Here is a 21,348-nt window from a genome sequence, read left to right on the forward strand (position 1 = left end):
TTGCCATCGACCAGAACCCCCAAATCCCTCTCTGCAGAGCTGCTTTCCAGCCTCTTATCCCCCAGTCTGTATGTACAGCTAAGGTTGCCATGTCCCAGGTGCAAAATCTGGCACTTGCCCTTGTTAAACTTCATGTGGTTCTCCACTTTGGCTAGATCCCTCTGCAGGGCCAAAGCTTAGGCTTCCTTCAATCTGAATGAGTCCTTTGGACCATTATGAGTTAGACTGGGACAATGACTAAATCTGACTTCCAAAATACTGTGGAAAGTTATGATTAAGTCAGTTATGAAGTAACTCAGCATGTAGCTCAGCAGTTCAGCCTATTGTCCTGTAGATAACAGGGTTTCCTGAAGAGTTTGTCAGAACTGGCCTTAACTGCTTATGCCACACATTTCCAGAAGCTAATTCCCTATTAACCAGAGAAAAAAGGCAATCAAAAAAGCTGTTAGAGAAGAACAGAAAATAACCACAGCCTCAGGCATGGAAAAACTGCATGGCTCTGAGAAATAACTCTGTCCCTGGAGCTCCAGAGCTGTCAGAAGATAAACTAAATTAGAACTTTTGTAGTGAAAGAAAACAAAACTATGTGCCATTTAGAGAGATGTTTTGTCAAATAATTAAGCTGCCTCCCGTCACTATTTTATCTATCTAAACCAATAAAAACAGTGTATAGAACGCAAAATATTGGCTATGTAGGTCTAGTGAAGTTAATATTATGGACCAAATGTTTCACTTGATGCAATTATAACACCTGATGGCAGGAAGTTCACCGATCAATAAAACATTATTGTGTTTCAAAGCCACAAGCAAAAAAATTCTCTAAGAAACCTTTTACTTTGCGAATAATACAGAGATACCAGCTCCCTCTTGCAAAAATAAAGAAATAAGTAAAGACAGACACATTCTGGTTTATTGGGAATAACAACTTATAGCTCATTTTGTAATTCTAGGGAATATCGTCTGAGATGCAATTTATATACAAACACGAAATATATGAAGCATGCAAACACAATGTAAAATGCAAGACCTTTCTAAATAACTTAGACATCATGCCTTGTCTTTTGGTTGATGGTCAGAAACAAAGCAGAAGTTAATAGACATGAATCTACAGTCTGCTCTATCATGTGTGTTTAACGTAGAATTTTCCTACAGAAATCTAGGACCTAATGCAAAATCTTCTGTAATCAACATCACTGTCTGAATTTTTAAAGGCAGCACCCCACACCATAACAGAGCAGGTAAAACTGCAAAATATTTCATGTTAATTATGTTGTGTTATGGAAAACTAGTTAGACGAACTGAGAATTGGCTCACCTTTTTTAAGGATTCTTTGGTCACTGGTGCCAATCTCTCAGACTGATTGTGCACTTACTCTATCGAAAAGTAAGACTTTGTCTATTTCTATAGACCTTTATTCAGGCGTCCTGAAAAATAGTCAGTATATTTAAAGGAATCAACCCCTAATGAAACAAAAAAATCCTCTTGTGGCACTCTTCTTGCAATAATAGCTGCTAGGGATCTGCACATATAAATGGATATCTATTCAAAGCACATAAAAATATATCGCATTAGTGTGCTATACTTATTTAATGGAATTGTCTTATCTACATAACCAGAGGCTCAGCTCAGAGGTAAGAAGTCAGACAGGCTTATTATAACCAGTAAGGCAATGTGATAACACAGAATCATAACCCCTTTGGCCAGTAAAAATGGATGTGGGTTTGGCTGTAAGAAAACTCTATGTGAATATCAAATCACAGAATAATTACTGGAGTGTAAGCAAATGTGTACAGTTGACTTTCTCTCAAACTGTCTTGTCTTCTCAACTGGTTCCCTGCCTAAAACACAAACGTTTTCTTAACCCATTAGATCTAGTTTTCAGGGGATGAGCAGTATTGTGTCTAGAGAAAGTGCTTGTAGCTGTAATCCTACAGTGATACAGAGCAACGCAGGACTGAAGAGAACTCCAGATCTCTAGTTGAGCCCCTGCTCCAAGCACGACTGACTTCAAATCTATATCAAGCTGCTCACGAGTTTAGCCAGGCATATTCTGAAAATCCACAAGGACAGAGATTCCCTGTACTCTCTGAGCAACTTGTGCTAGTGCTCAGACACTCTTGTGGAGGTGAATGTTTTCATTCTGTTGACTTGGAATTTTCCTTGTTTCAGCCCATGAGTATTGTCTTCACTCCTTTCTCCATGTACATCTGAGAAAAGACTTACTCCATTTTCTCAACAACACCCCTTTGGGTAGAAGAACACAACAACTGGATTCCCCTGAGCCTTCTCTAAGCTAAACAAAGTCTGACCTTCTCACTGAACGTTGTGTACTCCAGCCACTCAGCCATCCCAGTGGCCCCCTGCTAGACTCACTGCAGTTGTTCTGTTGTGCTGCAACGTTTATAGCAGCCATCACCTTTTGATCTATTACTGCTTCTTCCACTACCCAGCTGTGTAATTCTGAGAAGACCAAACCACAATATTTTTTTCTTTTTCTCTTCCCAGTTTGTTTACTATGTCCCTTCAGGATGTGGATGCTTAGAAGTAAGAATTGCTTCTACCACTTGTACGTACAGTTCCAAATATATCAGGGTTCTGATCTCCGTTGGCTTCTGGGCATTGCTACAATAGAAAGAGCAATAATACTTATCCACAGTAAGTACACATGGAAAAAATAATCAAATACGACAAAAAGAGAAAGACTTGAGCATAAAAAAACCCCTAAAGTATGAAATGAAGAATGATGATTTTTAATGTGCTCAAACTGGTTCTTTCATAGAGCAAAAGGAGACGTTGGTATAAGCTGGAATACCCACCCTGTTTTTTCCCCATTTTTGCCTCACTGCCTGTAGCTGTCATACTTGTGTTTTCCAGTCACTGGGCAAGGTATTGGTCTTGGGAATCGCATCTTCCATTTCCCTTCACTAGAGTGCTTTCTGCAGGATGGGCTTCACTGGATTTCTCTGGGATTATGCCAATAGATCTTCACTGAAATGTTGGAGTTGTGTTGTTGCTAAGTATAATGTGTGAAGACAGAATTAGTCTGTAGATGTGATGTGACTTTCAAAAGGTTCTTGGGATGCTACATTTTTATGTATCTTCAGTGCCACTGGGTGTGTTACAGGTATCTCCAGGTAGGTTTCATTGTAAAAAATAGGGTCTCTCCATTTTTAGTTGAACGCAGAAAGAACCCAACAAGATACCTGTGTGCTTCTTAGTGTTCTTGTTACACAAGTGATATTGATACTCTCATTCATGTAAACAAGTAGTCAACTGAAGAATATAACATGCCATTGAGCAAAGATTAATGTTCTTCCCTGTCCTGTTCAAGGGTAAACAAATTTTATCACTTAATAAAAGTTGTCACTTTACTAGTCACTTAGAGCTTTACATAAGCACATTTTTTTACTGTTTCTGAGTAGGCAAGGCAGAAATTGCATACATGAAGAATTCAAAATACATCAGAGCATCAGAGTATTGTTAGATCTTACAGAACTTTCCCCTGCCCTGTTTGGTGGTGGTGTGGGGTTTTTTTTGTTTTTGTTTTCCCAAGCTTTCGTATTTTTCTAGAGTGTTAAAGGAAGTTTCTAAGTGAAGTTCTGGAAGCATATCCTGTTGTTTATTTCTCAGTTTTGGAGGACTGAAAGTAAAAAACATTGTCAAAGAATCAGCTGTGAAAGTACACATGAATAAGTCATCAAAATTATTGCTGGTAGAAAAAGTTTTGTTCGCTCGCATTTTTATCTATTTTGTAGAGAAAGGGATCAGACAATTTCAGTGAGTAAGGTTATAGGAGTAATTAAGCACTGATCTTCCAGGTTACAGTTTGGATTCTTGCCTCCTTTCATAGGGCTGGCATATATTTAAACCAGTAGATTAAAAAGCATAGAAAAATAATGGGATCGTCCTGGAACAAAACTATAGATCAAATTACTAAAACCAAACAAGCACAAAACTCAAACAGAAAATCTCCTGCAATCCAACTTATTTGGGATGGAGACTCTCTTAGATGAATTCAGAAAATGTGATTCAGCTTTTTACTCTTTTAAATGACACAGTCCCATGTAATAGAGTAGAAATGATCTGTAGGTTTTCTGGGTTATCTGTCTTCCCCACAGCTTTTCTTGTCCCCAAAAGTACAGGATTCTTGATTTTCCTGGTTTGAAAATTCTACTTACAGAATTTTCCTTATTGCCTGCATATAACCCAGCAGCTTTTCCCTCAACAAACAAAAGAAACAAAATAATAAAGAATTTTTTTTTCCAGGGATCAACCATTTGGTCTAAACAAATTCCATTAACATACAGCATGCCTTCTTATATTAAAATTTTCAATACTTTTTTTGTTTTCATATTATAGAGTTGTCTTTTTCATGAAAATGAATGGTTCTGTGGAAACATCACATCAGTGCTCAGTGATGGCAAAAAAACAGAGTGAGTGCTACTAAATTATTAGGAAAAGAATAGAGAATAGAAGATACTCTTATGCCACTGCCATGCAGTTCTAAAACTATTTCTTGCCAACTTCCTCCTCCTTCACTACAAAAAGCCTATAGCAGAATTGGAAAACATATGGACAAGATCAACAGTGAAGATAAAATGTATGGAAAGCCTCTGTATGTGATCAACCAGACAAGGACTCTTCAATTTAGGGTGGAGCTGACTGAGATAATGGAAAACGTACATAGAAAGGCTATGAAATCAAAACAGCCTGGAGAGAGCGAGGATGCAGGTCACTACTACTACTAAAAAAAAGAAGTAGGAGCCATCGAATGAAAACAGTAGGTAGCAGGTTCAAAACAAAACAAAGGAGGAGGTTCTTCACACAGTCGTAAGCCACAAAACTCCTTGCCAGCTGTTGGTGAGAGCTAATCATTTGCATGGCTTTGAAGGGAGGTGAGATGGTATAAGAGAGAGAAATCCACAGAGTGGTAAAATATGAAGTCACTTCTGCACTGAGAAGTCCTCAGGCTTGGTGCTGGAAGAGCATTTGGGCCACTTATCACTAAATGTTTTCTTAATTCCTATATTCTTTACCTAGGTATCTGAGCTGCTGACAGGGAAGTCAGAGGCATGAGGCCATCCATGACAATGTGGCAATGGCCAAATAACTGCACTTCATGGATGAACACCCATGACCTTCAATTTTGCCTTATATATGTGTGAAAAATGGGTTTTCTCTGCCTTCTTCTGGCCATTGCAAAGGGAAACTTTCAGCTCTGGCCAAGGACACCAGATTTTGACTTTCTCTGGATTCTGCATTATGCACTGGATTGTACCATCCACCCAGACCTTCTCTGCATACTGAATTCAATGCAGCCCAAATTCATTCTCTTGCTCTAAGCATTGTTTAGAAGCCAAGTCAGAGCTTCTTTTCATCTCTTCTAATTCTACCATTGCTGGCTGTCTGCACTGCTCATCTGACTTAGCAGAGCTCACTGAGCCTTAAGAGCACCTGAGCAGGTGGCTGTATGTACTGCAAGTAGCTGGCAAACAGGTAATGGTAAAGGGGATGGAGGACATTTATTGCAATCATGCCCATTGTGTGTTTTCTTGCCTAGCTCAAACTGGTTCTTAATGATTGGTGGTGGGATCTCAGGAGTGCCACTGGGTTTATTCCGCATACCAAGCACAAATGGTCTCTTAGTCCCCTGCGCACTCTGGCCAGAGCAGGAGCCACAGCTGATCCATCTTCCGTGGCCAACATCATAGACACAAACTGTCATTCCACATTTTTGTAATCAATATGACACAAAGGCTGAAGTCACAGTAGCAAGTCCCTCCCTCCATCTGGAGTCACAGAACCATAGATTCATAGAAAAATATTTGTTGGAAGTCTTGTCAAACACATTCCACATCTTCCTGAAAGAAGTGCCTTTAAGCTACAGAAGTAGTCAGTGCTATCCATCTTGGAGTTAGGCTCCAAGGTCTTGTCACTCTCCTTGGCATTTTTTGTCAGCTGATGAAAGTTACTTCTGGCTTGGTGTTTTGGCTTCTGTTAATATTTCTCAGGTGCACAAAGCTGCTCATGCATTATATGGCTAAGCTGGAATTCAACTCAGGTTTGAAAATTCCCTTAAATGATATGGCACCCAAAGAGTTACTGTCATAAGGAGTTTAAGGAACAGATTACAAAATGGCAAATGCCCACATGGATACAGGCTCCCATCCAAATAGAAAGGGCCATTAAATCATTTTTAGCACATCAATATTTATAATTATGGAAGGAAAAAATGTTTATTTAAAAAACAATCCAGTAATAGGAAGTCAGAAAGTATCCTTTCTGGTTTCTTTATAAGAAAAATACAAGTGGTATTTTATCTCATAGATTATTTTAAAGAACTCAATAGGTAACATCTTATGTGATCTAATGGTAGTCTTCATAGGCTAGTTTTTCTCAGATACCATATATTTTTTTAAAATGATTTTGCACGATCATAAGTTATTTCTGTCTTCTTGTTTTCCATGTTATTTTTTTTTTGCCTTCTTTCTGATGGTTCATCTGTTGAAATTTAAACTTTTAAGTATGTGTTATTTCAAAAGAACCATACCAATGACTAATCCAGTGTTGTTTGGCACTTTTCCACAGCATTGAACTAGACTGGATAAAATAGATTTAAATATAGATTATCTAATTAATTTCTGTCCCTATGTATCTCCTGTGAGGTGATATATTACATGAAGGAAGGATGGGGATAAAAGTCGGTGATATTTGGCTACAACAGATGTGCTTGTGTTCTAGTACATATGGGAAGAGCAGTCCTAACTTCCTCAGACAGTACTGAGTCTTAATTTTGTACAGTATTTAGCACACACTGAGCAAAATAATGAGATTGCAATCTAATATAAGATAGAATTCCACAAGTGTAATGAACAAAGAAATAGGAAAAGGAGAAGTGAGTTGACCAGTACTGTAAACTTGTGTTTTCAAAAGCCACTATGACTCTAACAGTAGAAACACACAGGGTTTAGTTTGACAAGAAAATAATAATAGGCAATCTTTGCAGGTGACTTTTGCCAGCCAGCCAGTGATGCCTGTTGGGAAGAAATTGTAACAGAATGAGAAAACAGAATAGAACAAAAACATGTCCTGTGTGTGGTTGTAGGGATGGGAAACAGTTGAGTTTAAAAGTCTCTGGTTTGTTCCAAAGGACTGAGAGTTAAGTCTGAATGACTGAGTATATATATATATATATAAAGATAAGAAATGACATAACCAGCACAGTTAGCATAATTTTTTTGTAGAACATCAAGCTGTTCATACCACAGCAAGGTTTGCTTACGTCTTACCAAGCAGAGATTTTCCCTTCTTTCCCACCCTTCCCCCCACCCCAGGAGAAATTGCCTACATTATCAAGGCCTTGTTTGCTGAACTTACCTATTACTGGTATTTTGTTGTATTTTGTCTCATCTTTAATTTTCTTTAATATTAGTAGATAATTTTCCATATGTTCGTATTTAGCTGAACTGTTTCTGTTTTAGAGGCTTCAAAATTCTGGCCATAACAGTTCTATTGCACAGCTCTTCAGCCTCTGTCCTAGGACCCGAGCTCAGCTCTGCAAGTTTGCAGATTCTCTGGAATGTCAGACTTCAGCAAGAACAACCTAAGTGCCATGAAGTACAGATTGATTTATTTATTAATATTAAAAGTATTGCAAAGAAAGCCCATCATAAAATTAAAGCCTATATCAATGCTAAAATTAATAGATGTTGATTCCTATCTACCTGTCACTCTGTCAGTTCTGATATATTGGTACTCTGTTGGAAAGAAAGTGTTTGAAAGCAAACTGGCCAGTAGATATCACACAGAATGGAATTTGTTATTTAATAATCTTCTCCAACCAGCTCAACCCAATATATGCCATTTCTTTCAGACGTTTCCTGCCACTTGTTTCTCTTTTACTCATTTTTAGTTCCTGTATCAAACTTCCAGGCATTCTGCAAGGAGAAGATAATCTCCAGGTTATACAAATTGTTTGTAAACATCAATGCTGATAAAAAATTAATAACATCTATCAGAAGATATTACCATAAATTAAGTTTGCTATATCATTACAAACTTATCCATAGTGTTATTATTTTTAAAAATACGTAATAGATAGACAGTAGAAACTTTCATGAACGATCATTTATATGTTTGTTTTTATCTACTTGTTTTATTAGTGAATGGTTTCAGGACAAGAAATTTCCTAGAATTCTCCGTTTTGATGGCACAAAATGAGGGTATTACATGCCTCACAGACTATCTACATTCAGGTGTGAAGAATGAAAATGGTTTGTAAAGAAGGCAACTGTCTCACAGAAAAAGCATCTTGCCTGAGGAATTTATTATAGTTCTGCTTGTGACTGAACAACTGTACATTCTTAGTTTCACATTCACTTATTGTCACATTGGTTGTGCCAAGAGAAAAAAGTCCAACTGCTCACTTCAGCTAAACACGTGTTTGTTCCATGTTTGTTATTTCAGGTGTACTACTTTCCTTTTTCCTGTTATTAGGACATATTTTTTCTTTTCCATTTTATAGACTTACACAATAAATAGCATGGATGGGAACTAAAATAATTAGCTTGAAAGCCTAGGTCTCTGTACTTGAGAAGGGTAGCAGACTCCAGCATCCTTGACATGCTCAGGGGCAGGGCTACCATTCAGAAAGACCTTGACAGGGTGCAGCGAGGGATTGGGAGGAACCTCATGAGATTCAATAAGTCCTGAAACTAGGAAGGAAAAAAAACTTGCTGGTGAAGTTCTGGCTGGGATGGACCTTTGGTGGAATAGGAGTCATGGTAGTAGCAAGAAGAACAAGAGCCAACAGCGTGCTCTGGTAGCCAAGCAGGCCAACCATACCATGGAGTACATTAATAGGAGTATACCTATTAGGTTGAGGAAAGCTGTTCTCTCCTTCTACTCAGGTTTCATTAGACTGCACCTCAAATACTGCACCCAGTTTTGGATGTGCCAATGCAAGAAAGACACTGATAAACTGGAACATATTCTGCAGATGGCCACCTTGGGAGAAGAGGCTGAGGGAAGGAAGATTGTTCAGCCTGGTGAGGAGGTGGCTTGGGGTGGGACACACACCAAATAGCAGCATTCTGTAAACCTAAAAGGAGGTCATCAAGAAGATGGAAGCAGGCTTTTCACAGTGGTGTGTACCAGCAAGACAAGCAACAATGGGTACAAGTTGAAAAAACAAAGATTCAGGCTGGGTATAGGGAGACGCTTTTCCATCATGAAGACAGTCAAGCAGTGGATCAGGTTGGCTGGAAAGGTTGTGCAGTCTTCATCCTTGGACATTTTCAAAGCTGGTGTAGGTAAACCTTAAATAACCTAGTCCAACCTCATAGATGACCCTTTTTTGAGTAGTAGGTTGGTCTACATGACCTCCCAAGGTCCCTCCTCACCAGAATATTCCTGTCATCCTATGATCAACCTAGAAGCCTTCCTGAATTTGCAAAAGTGCAAAGAAGTAATTCTTTCCAATAATAGCACTGTTCTATATATGGCTATTAACACTATGCAAATAAGTAATTTCCTTTGGCACAAAGACTTTCACTGTATAATTATCTTCAGAGACTTTGTACCTCTAGGTCTACATAAAATGAATTATATCCAGTACTTTCTCCATGTGCATTCAGTAACAGCATGGCAAGAACTATAAAAAAGAATTTCTGTGAATCTATTTTTACAAACTACTGTGGCTTCAGTTCTCCCAGAATGATCCACAATTTTTAATTATATTTGTCAGAGAAAGAAAATTGGTTTTGTATTTACAGGCATTCTGGAGGAAATGAAATGTGCTATTCAGTTCAGCAGCTAATCACAGCTTAATGATGGAACAGCGAGATCAAAGTTTGATGTTTTTTGGGTTTGTTGTTGTTGGTTGGCTGGTTGTTTTTAACACCCTTTGAGGAAGCTGCAGATACAGGAGCACGTCCTTTGAAGAAATCATGAAACTGGAAGATGAGTCTTCAAGTGAATGCTCAAACTCCTGACCTGCCAGCAGATACCAGCTCCTCCACTTTGGGTTCCTCTGGTTTTGTGCTTCACTTGCCGGTTTTCTTTTTAGAGACTCTCAGCCTTTTTTTCCTCCCACCAGATTACAACACTGCCTCCTGCAGTCACCATGCCTGGTCAGAATAACTTCATGTATTTTAAGCGTGCTTTCCCACATTTCTGTGTAAATGTTAGTAAATGGCGTAAGGCTAATGGTGAAAATTATGTTAAAGAGTAAACTCTAGTGTAAACTAACCTAAAGATTAACTCACCCAAGAATATCAACACTCAGCAGCTCCCAAAAATGCAAGATGAAAGCACATTAAAAAATTTTGCCTTTAACTGAAAGCCATGCTTCATCTTGTGTTATCTTCTAACATCAAAGAACTCTTTGGGAGCACTAGCAATTCCGGGAAGAAGTGTTGAATATTTAAAGTAAAATCACAGGTATATCAAAAGAGACAGTGACAAACCTTAAATGTGATTCTGAGCAGTCTAGTTTAGCAGTTTTCTGAGATCACAAAATTGCCTAGAATTAAGCAGTTTTGGTTCATTCACATGTTTCAAAATTTGCTACATTTCACAGATAGTTGTGTGCTGTGTCTTCCATTCAACCATCAGAAACACTTGTATGTGAATAAATGCGCCTTTGTGTATGCACATATCTTTTCAGCATCATGTGACAGAAAATGAATGTGTCCCATATTTGTCCGAAGCCTGAAGTATTTGCAAACATTATCTGCATCCTGCCCATTTAATTAATCTCTTCATGTTTCTTTTAAGAATGATTTCTAAGCTCAAATGCGATCCCCATGTAGAAAAGAAAATAAAAATGTACAAATAAACCCAAGCTAATTTCTAAAGCATGAGTTTAGGAAACTAATTTAAACCTGATGAGATTGGAAAAAAGTGTCAGGGCATTTTTAGGGCAGAACTTCAATTTGCCAATATGGTTTTGTTCAACTTTATTCTCAAACATCGATGTGTTTCAGTAAAATATTTGAATACCTTGTATTAAATGCAAGTTTTTTTTATGGTACATTTCCTCACACCCAAAGCTGTGATGCTCTTTGAGAGTGACAGAAAGTCTGGACAAGCTTATCAGGCAATGACACTTTTATTAGTGGCTACAACTTGCAGTTATACCATATTCTTAGAGTAGTTAGAAATGTATATGCATGGTGGGTTGACCCCTGCCACCAGCTAAGTCCCCACTCAGTGGCTTCCTCACACCTTGTCAGTGGGATGGGGAAGATTATTAGGAGAAAAGCAAGAAAAACTTGTGGGTTTAGATAAAGACAGTTTGATAAGTGAAGGAAAACCAGGAAAACAAGCACTGCAAAAGCAATTGGTCACCACCTCTCACTGGCACATTGATGCCGTGTCACCCTCTGGTCAATGGCTACTTTGGAAAAACTCTTCCCTCTTCCCTCACCCCTACACCAGTTTTATTGCTGACAATGTTATATGGCAAGGAATATCCCTTTGGTCAGCTGGGATCAGCTGTCCTGGCTGTGTTCCTTCCCAAACTCTTGCCTAACCCCAGTGTCCCAGCCTACTCACAGTGTGAAGAAACAGAGAAAGTCTTGACCCTTTGCTCAGCAACTCCTAAATCATCATTGTGTTGTTAACACTATTTTGGACACAAATCTGAAACAGAGCACTGTATAGACTGCTACGAAGAAAATTAACTCCATTCCACCAGTTCCAGTACAATATGAATGGAGTAGAATGCCACTGAATTCCTGGTATTCTACAGTATCAAATGCCAATAATTATCAGGCAACAGTTAAGTACTTAGAGTGATTGGGGCTAGACCCTTCAAAGATGTGGGACACACTCTATCAGTTCTGAAGAAGCCAGTATATGTGGGCAGCTGTTTTAATGAAAAATATTACAGGATGTTCCAGAACTGGAGTTGATTTCTACAAAGAAACTGTCCTGACCAAAATATCTTCAGTCATGCTGATGTTTATAAAATAAATTCAAAGAGTAAATACATAGATGCTTTCAGAAGGCCTGTGTAAAATGTTTGCCGTAATACATAAAAGAAAGTGAAACACAATCAGTACCAAACACAATCTATACTTAACTCAGTTGCACAGAATATCTCTCAAAGCAGAAATAAACTATGGATTTTGTGTAAATAAAAATCAGGCCTCAGGACGTGAACAGTAACTGTGAATGCTCACTGGAAAATTACTTGTAGTGCAGCAAGATAACATTCAAAAATGGAAACTACCTCATGGAGTATTAATAACTTAATACCAAAAAGCAAGAAGAAATATGATAAGAGACAAGTAATTATTTGTTATTTGAAGAGCTACATAATTCTAAGCCTTTATCTTTTTTTTTTCTTGTGAGTTTTTTGTCATTCCTTCTGTGACGACGGTGGTAGAGGTGCAGTGCCTGTATCCCTCCTATAGTTGACACTCCCTACATTTGGTAGTAATAGAATTCTACAACAGGTTTTATTTAATGTTATTCTCCTGTTCAGCAAAACACTTCAAAATCCTGCATTTGAAGTCACATGACACACAAAACAACATCAAAAGCAAACCCATTAGCAAAAGCAATCAGCTGTTATTTCATCATCACTAAGCAGCACTGTACAATTCTCAAGTGGCCATAGTGCACAGACCCTTGCTGTAGATGATGAAAGGCAATCATAATTTTCTAGAACAAAGTAGCTGGTTATATAGCAGTACCTGCCTAGAACTCTGCAATAGAAGGAAATGTATGTTCTCTCTTTTGTATGTATGTGTTTTTAATAAAGTTTTGAAGCTTCAAATAGGCCAAAGGCCCAGATGACTAAATCACTACCTTAAAACAAAATCTTCTTTTATCACTTTGTTCAGAGAGCATAGGACTTCATTTTGAATAGAGCTTTCCCGATTTGCAGACATATCCGGTTCTTAAATAAGCAGATATGAAGTGCCATTAGTGCTATGGGATTGCATTCACATATCACATAAGATTGAACGTACACTCTAGAACTTGGCTGTCATTGCAGAAGTTACCCATTGCTTATATAACTTTTATCATAGATTTCAAAGATAAATCTGATGTTGCTGAATGTGGTATAACTCAGAATTTGAATTGAACACCCAGTCTCAGTTCCTGATTACAGCACTCAGGTGTAACGTTCAAATGTGAAGCTCCTCATTGTGTCAGTATTGTTATCGAGAGCTGCAAAAAAGAAAAAGTCTGAGGCATTCCTCTCTTCCTAAAAACAATTTACCATGTAGGCAGGAATGCAAGCTGAATGACAAAAGAACATATCACCTTTTCTGTGATGATGTATTATTTGTTTAGGAATGATTTATCTGCCAAGAAGTGAATAGGACACAGGTTGTTCATCACACAGAAGAACAGAACACCTTCATTGGTCTTGTCATACATGAATCGGCAATGATACTAATAATACTGGGATTTTATCAATAAATATTTTTGTTATTGTAATTTACATGATGTCTACGTGCAAATGCTATTCCACAGACATGTCTAATGGTTTGGTCCATGCTTACCATACCCTAATTATTCCTTGTCCAGAAATGCAGCTGTCAGTTCCATCATCCGTGGATGAAGAACAGCTTGAAGTTAGCCACTGACCTCGCAAGGCTGTTCAGCTCAAACTATGTGTACTTTAAAAGAGCAGGAAGAGGTTGAAATTATTTATTTAAATCAACCACAGGAGATCAGGGAGTCAAGAGTATTTACATATGATGCACCTGAAGAAATAAAAGAAAAAACGTATTTATTTTCTTGTGTTAAAATATGGCTATCCTGCCTCTTGTATTCAACCAAACAATGGTAGATGTTTTCTTAAGGGAATTCATCATGCATGTAATTCTTCTTACATTTTAGGCTCCATCAGAAGGAAGATGTTAGCTGTGGAGCACCCTAACTTCATAAACAGTCTCTATCCGGTACACCTGAATAGTTTTTTCAGTCTTTTTAGTCAAAAGTAAATTTTCTTCTACTTTATTGTTGAGATGGTAGATACTCTTCTTATTAAATTAAGGACTGCTCTGTATCTTCAGGGTTACAAATGTTGTTTTGGCAGATTAGGTGACATGTCTGTAATTTGGTAGCCTATTAACAACTCCTTGATTCAGTATGAGGAGAAAATTTCCTTTCTCCTATAGGCTTGGTGACTAAATACCTTCTTTCTCTAGGCTCTATGTTTCATACCTGTCTTGTATTGCTAAATATATGCAAAAAACTTTAAAACTAGCATTAATGAACATAGTCTCAGTGGAGACAAGGTTCAACTATAATTAGCCACGTGAGTTTGAACTGAAAAGTTTTGGAAATCAAGTTTAAAGGCTTGTGATAAACTTGGCTGCAAATACTTCATGATGTTTTGTGTTCCTCCATTGTGCCTCTACCATCAAAGAAGAGGAGGAAGTGGTATGAGAGACTTTTGGCACAGTTTGCCTGTTCTCTAAGCTCCATGTTAGCAGGTCAGCCTAATATAAGGCCTCACTGGTGTTACTTCACTGTCCGTCAGCTTGCCACCCCCTTTCTTGAGTTTATTTATCTTTAACACTGGGTTGAATTTTCATACTTATTTGATTATTTATGTTAAAATCTAATGCCATTGGAGCCTTCCCCTTCCCCAAAGTACTAAGCTGGACTCTAAGAAACTTACATGATTCTGTTGTGAATGAAATTAAGACAGGTCACTTTTTAAAAATGAAGATTCACATGGGCTTACTTATTTCCAGGATTCAAGAAAAAAATATTGTTTGCAGATACTTTTAAATTGATGTTCAATTTCAACACAGTTTATTTCACCAGAGCTAAAAAAAAAACCCAAATCTAAAAACACCTCCCAGCCCAAATTTCTCTGAAGGTCTAAATTGGCAGCTTAAAAAAGAAGAGAAAGCTTGGAAGGATCCACTTTGTGTTCTTCTACTGAAAATAGTGTTATAGAGAAAACAGAATCAGACTGTTCTCAGAGGTGCATAAAGAAAGGAGCAGAGACAATACTCAGACCGATAAAGGGAAATTCCAAGTGGACAGAAGGAAAAATTAATCTCCCAGAGAGTGTCTGAGCACTGGCATAGATTTCTCAGAGAGGATGGAGGTAACTCCTGGGTAGCTTGATCTAGCTCTTAAATCAGTCCTGCCTGGAGCCAGAGGCAGTCTGTCTACTTTATGTATTCAGTATAGGATTTTGGCAAGAAGCACATCCATACTGATCCCCTAAATACTAGATCTGGTGGGGAAGGAAAATAGCTGTGTTTCAAGTAGGACCAGGTGAAAAGACAAGATGTTTTGGTAGCAAAGCAGCTCTACACATTTGCTTACCCTCCACTGTCTTCTGTTGCCATGGTATTTCAATTCATTACAAACATGAATGCTTTTACCTCTAACTAGTGATATATAACATTATCAGCACTTCACAGACAGTGAATTAAACACACAGAGCAAAGCCCTAATTATCTTGCCCAAAGGTCAAATGCAGAAGCTGTGAGAAATTCAAGAGCAGAAACAAGTCTTTTAAATACTATTCTAGAGCTTTAATTTTAAACATTCATAGTCACAAGAGGATTTACTTGCCCTATTACTGTGAAACAGTAAAGTAGTAACTGAGGTACCAAAGCATCCACATTCCTGTTTGCTTTCTGCTTTATGCCTTGTAGTACACAAATGTGTTATTTCTGTTGGTAATGTGATTTGGAGAGTGATAGCTAAAACACTTTAACAAGCTCTGACCTGTATCCAAACAATCCTGTCGATTTTACCCCGCTAGTAAGAATCAGATGCAACACTAAAAATATTCAAATATCTGATATGCTGTTGGCGAGGAACATCTGCATGAAGCTCAGTACTGAACGGTGGACCAACCAGCAGCTGTAAATGTTTTATTACCATACACACTTTTGAGCACATTTGGAAGTGGAAATCAACCCCCTGCTAACTGGTCAGGACTGATATGGAAGGCATCCTGTAGTAAATTTTCACCAGCATGTCATCAATGAAACGACAACAAACAAAAAGAAGAAAATTCCAAGGGTTAGGAATAATTTTTCAAGCAAAATAACAAACTAATCAACTTGTGGAAATCCAAATTCCTATTTAGGTTTCTATTTCGATTAGAGAGAGAAGACCGATCAATAAGAAACAAGGAAAACCACAGATTGCTACATAGCTTTTCAGCAATTTCATTAAAATAAAATGTAGTTTCTTATTTCCTTTCAAACAAAGGTTTTAAAACTTTTTTAAAGCTTTGATATGTCAACTAAAGCCTATTCTCCTGAAGAAGTGTATCCTATCCCCTGCGATATCGCACAGTTAGTGTGGTGCATTCCTCTCCTGTCCTGCCGCAGCACCCTCACCACCACACCTGCTGTAATCTCCACTTCCTGCACCCACAGTGCCACCGTCTGTTGCCCTGACAGTGCTCTCAGTCCTCTCCACCACCCTTGGCCAGCAGAAAAGCAGGAAGAGACATACTTGGCTGTTGGTCCTTCCCGTGTCCATCAGACACAAGTGCAGATGCAGATGCAGCTGCCGACCTCTGCTGGGGCCTCTGCCATGGAGGGCCAGGCTCCGGCTCTGCTGCCAATTCCTTTCTTATCACCTCTCCTCAAGGTTCATGATGCTTGCAGCAGCTGCCTGTCTTTGGTATCTATCATGCTGTCAAATCAAGTTTAAAAAGGGACCTAAAGCTTTTAGGGTTGAATAAGAAACATAAATAAACTTCCTTAGGAAATTAAGATTAATACACATAATACTAATATTTGTATTTAACTATTAATAAAGTAAATATATCGAGTGTTGGACTTTAGTCAGTGACTCACAGATTTTAATTGAAAGTTTCACACAGATCCCAGACAAGGCAGAAAATATGCTCCCAAACCTCAGTTGCTGGGAACCTACTTTAATATGAACTGAGAGGAAGCACTGCTGAATCTAAAATGACTGTGGGACACACTGAGATTACAGAATTTGAAAAGCAGATGAATGGAAAATGTGACTAAGCCTTTTCTGGTTACCTGATAGAAAAGCAACAAACATATACTGCTGGTTACAGTGCTAAATTCATTGAGGACAGCACAGATGTGTGAGTCATAATAGTCTTCTTGCTGCAAGCTTACAGTTTAAAGCCAGTCTCCTAATCCCCTTGCTGCTCTGCTTTCTCACATCAATATTTAGGAGCATTTTAATGGTTTCTTGCTGACAACTTTCTGTATATACAAGAAGTATACTTCTTTCAGGAAAACAGTGTTCACAGCTGAGTGGGCAGTACTTTACTTGCATTTGGTCTTCTTTAGTCTCTCTTCTGTCAGTGCACTTATTTTCTACAGTATTTCTCCACAGTAGACTAAAAGTCACTAAAAATAAATAGGATTTTCAGAGAAAACAGCAACATAAGAATCTGGATTTTTTTTCTTAATCTATCTGAATTATACCACAGTGGAAATGTATATGAACAAGAATTAAAAATAAGAGTCTACAGAAACAAAAAACTACCTTGGAAGCTCACATGAGAGAAGGAAAAATATATTTTTTCATGTTCTGACACTTAAAATAGTTTTGCTCCAGGCATTAAAATCAACCTCTTGAGGAAGCAAAATATTATTTGGAGGTTGAAGAAGAGGGCTTGGGACCTATAGATATATTCTGCCTTATACTCCAGGTTATTCAATTGGTTTGATTTCAAAGCATGTAAAACTAGTCAGGTAATTATTGTTTCAGTTTCACATGAGTTGTCCTCTGGGACCAACAGGGAATTCTGACTCTGTTTATTTCTCCATTTTTCTCATTTGGTCACCTGTTTCTGACCAAAATTCCAAAGAGCAACAGCTCAAGCATAAAGCTCTGGCTTTTGCATAGGCTATCACTGTGTATTTATACCCCTACCTACCCAGTTTTCCAGTGATGGTATCTGCATGCAGTGAATATGATGACTTTATGTACAAGAGCCTCCAGTTAGTAATGAATATTAATCATCCAAGGCAATATTTGAAAAACAAGTACTCATGGAAAATGGTTCATCTTGTACTAATTTAAAACTCCACTGAAATGAGACAGGGAAGAGATCAAGAAGGTAGATTATGAAGTCATCTACTTTCTCAAGAATAGAATGATGACCTCAGTAAGGACAGACTGAATCGCAACAGATTTAATCTCTCCATAAGCCCTCCTTGCATCCTAAAAGTAGAGGAGCATCTCTACAAACCTCTTCCAGGCCGTAACTATATGTTTCTACTCAGCTTTTTATATGATGCTTCACAAAGAAGAAAGAAAACAAGGAAATAAACCTTCCCTTCCTTTCCCTTTGTGTTGAAAAGATAAAAATGTTACAAAATATGCTTCTCAAAAGTATTCAGTAAAACTGCATGTCCAGTTGAGGTTTTGTGCCTGAGTATCAGAGCACCTTGTATTATGTGGCACTGTTTATATATACAATATATATGTAGTATACACAATATTTATTAATATATAATAACATGTACACAAGTCCCACTAACTTCAGTTGAAGCTATGAATGCTCAAGACATCTGTAAATGTCTTGCTTTCTAACCCTACCTCCACTTTTATTTCCAGCTTTCTTGCCCAGTGAGACCCAGCTCATGTCCTTATAAATCCTCATTGTCTTTTTCTTTCTTGAGGTCTCCTAATTTTTTTCTTCCCCTTCTGACCTTCCCAATTCAGTGGTCAGCCACAGTTTTTCACTGATTCTCCGTCCTTTACTCTGCCAGTCATTGTCAGGTCAGGACACACATCATCTCTGCCCGCACATCTCTCTACAAATACAGCCCCAGACTGCCCAGCTGGTCCCAGTCTTGTCACTAAAACACAGCTCTGTGTTCTTCACACTTCTGCAGTGAGAGTTCTCCGTATTGCACAGTTCTCTATTTTGTTCCCATATGAATTGCACTGAATATACCTTACTTTCATAGGTACATGCCTAATAACACTGTGTAACACCTTTGAAAGAACAGAAACCTTTAGCTTAAAGAGAAAGAGCAGTATTAACAGTAATGACTCTGAGGACTCTTATACCATTTTTCCAAGTGTACAAATAAAATGGTCTCAAATTTCAGCATCACTGAAGATGAAGGCTTGCAAGTACACCATTATCTTGTGTTTTGCCATCCTTCATGGTCTCCATTAGACTGATTAAAGCTTTCTGATACTTTCTAGCCCTTTCTGACCACTTTCTTTTGTGCACTTCTAGAGAAACAGAGGTTTAAGAAGGAACTGCTATTCCTGCTTTACATACTGATAGCTATTACCAAGCATCTCAAAGAGCTCTTTGTTAACGAGGAAATACTATGCAGAAGTGGTTAATTAACTGTGGTTATGTGAAAGCACCTGGGAACAGCTGGTTATAAGCAGCACTATAATGCTCCAATTTGTGTTGGCTGTTTATGTTGTTTTCCCAGCACAGACTTTGCTGGGTATGGTATATTTTCATCTTGATTTTTAAAAATCTATTTGCACATCCACCTTTCGTTCCTCAGTGCCTGATCTGAAATTTAAAAGTGAATATGGGGACACTGTGTTGTTTTAGTGTTGCAATGTTTACCTTGGATATGCTGGGGAGAAGCTATTCAGGCTATAGAAAAAATTTAAAAAGTGCTCATTTTTACATCCCACTCTATGTGTGCCCAATGAATGCGGATTTTACCACCAGACAAATGAAGACATCTCAAGAGTAACTGTGTGCATGGTGCCATGTTGCAAAGCAAATTACAGAGTATAAACCTAACTTGTGCATCCATGTCCCTGATATAAAAAGTTAGCTCTTATCTGTGTTATATTTCTGAACAACAACCACATTCTTCTCTCTTACTGGAGGAATACAAACCCAAGTACTGGATTCTTAATTAACTGCTGCAAGCATGCTTCTCATTTCAGAGCAAAAAAAGACAAAAGGAATAGAAACATAACCTAGACCAAAAGAGGTAAAGATCTGCTGTTGGGTTGGATCCTGACATACGGTATGTTGTGGGTTTGTTTGTTTGTTTGTTAGTTAGTTAGTTAGTTTGTTTGTTTGTTTCCCCTACGTAGCTGTGCTCCAAGATATCATTTTGTGGTAAAATGCAGTAGCAGTTTATTTGGTCGTGAGGAAAAGTCTGCTAAACTGTTCTTCTACCAGACTTATTCCTCAAGTTTGCTCATAAACATCGTCTAAATTTAGCTCTGGAAATATATCTAATGATTTTATTTCAAAGCATGTTAATAGCTGTCTCAGTCCCAGGTCGGCTACAGTCCACGCTACAGCAATAACCATTGTATCACTGTAACACCATTGACCGCTGACATCACTGTCTCAGTGAACACTCTTAAGTAAAGAATGAAAGCAATATCCCAAATCAATATTTGCACCTTTTTCCTTATTGCTATGTTTAGATATTGAAAAAAGCATATTTCTTCCTGTCAGAATCCATCGCTTTGATTCATCTATACTTTAGCAGTATGATTCAAGTTTCCAAGCTATACAATGAGTAAAAAGCTTACAGCCAAGAGCATCAACAAAATTCTAGCACAATATAAGCTAGTATTACATACACGTTCTCTGAAATCACACTCAACTCCTGTGAGAGGAATTCCTTAATTTTAGGAGATGAAGTGGGAGAGGGACTCCACCCTCCCAATCACTGATGCCTTCTCGCCCTAGAATTTCTAGTGCTTAATAAAAAGGGAGCAGGAATTCTTATATGAGCAATGAGGAAGGCAGAAAATGTAGTAAGAATGAGAAAGAAATGGATGTGAACTGGACAAAGAGAATGAGAAAAGGAACACAGGAAAAAAACAAAAAGAAAGCCAAAATCAAACAAAACCAAACCAAAAACCACACAAAACCAGCCAACCAAACATTCTCCCAAAAAACAACAACAAACAAACAAACAAAACAAAACAAAACAAAACCCCACAAAAATAACCTGGGGAGAATGGTGGCCAGGGTGCAGAGACAAGTGCAGGCCAGGATAAAGGAGACTGGGTGACAAGGGACTGATGCGACAAGGATGTTGCTCTGAGTGAAAAAAAAGCCAAACCCAAACAACCAAAACAAGTAAGAGACAGTAAAGATAAGAGCAGAAACAGGATGAGTAATACGAAGCCTGAAGTATAAGAAGATGATTGCTACATCTATTACGTCCTTATGATTTTCTCGAGGGAGCAATTTCTCTTCTAGAAAATGATCCAAGCAGCTCATGTCTATCCTGTCAATGGCTACTCCCAGCTGGTGTGAACTGAGCACCTCGGTGTTGCAGAATATTTGGAATAAAGTTCTAACCTGGTACCTGTTGCACAGGCCTTTGCACCTACTCATTCACAGGCTTATGTACAAAGCTGTGTACTTTATGTTGAGCATTTGCATGTTTTACA

This window comes from Patagioenas fasciata, chromosome 2 (assembly GCF_037038585.1).
Source record: "Patagioenas fasciata isolate bPatFas1 chromosome 2, bPatFas1.hap1, whole genome shotgun sequence".
Classification (NCBI taxonomy): domain Eukaryota; kingdom Metazoa; phylum Chordata; class Aves; order Columbiformes; family Columbidae; genus Patagioenas; species Patagioenas fasciata.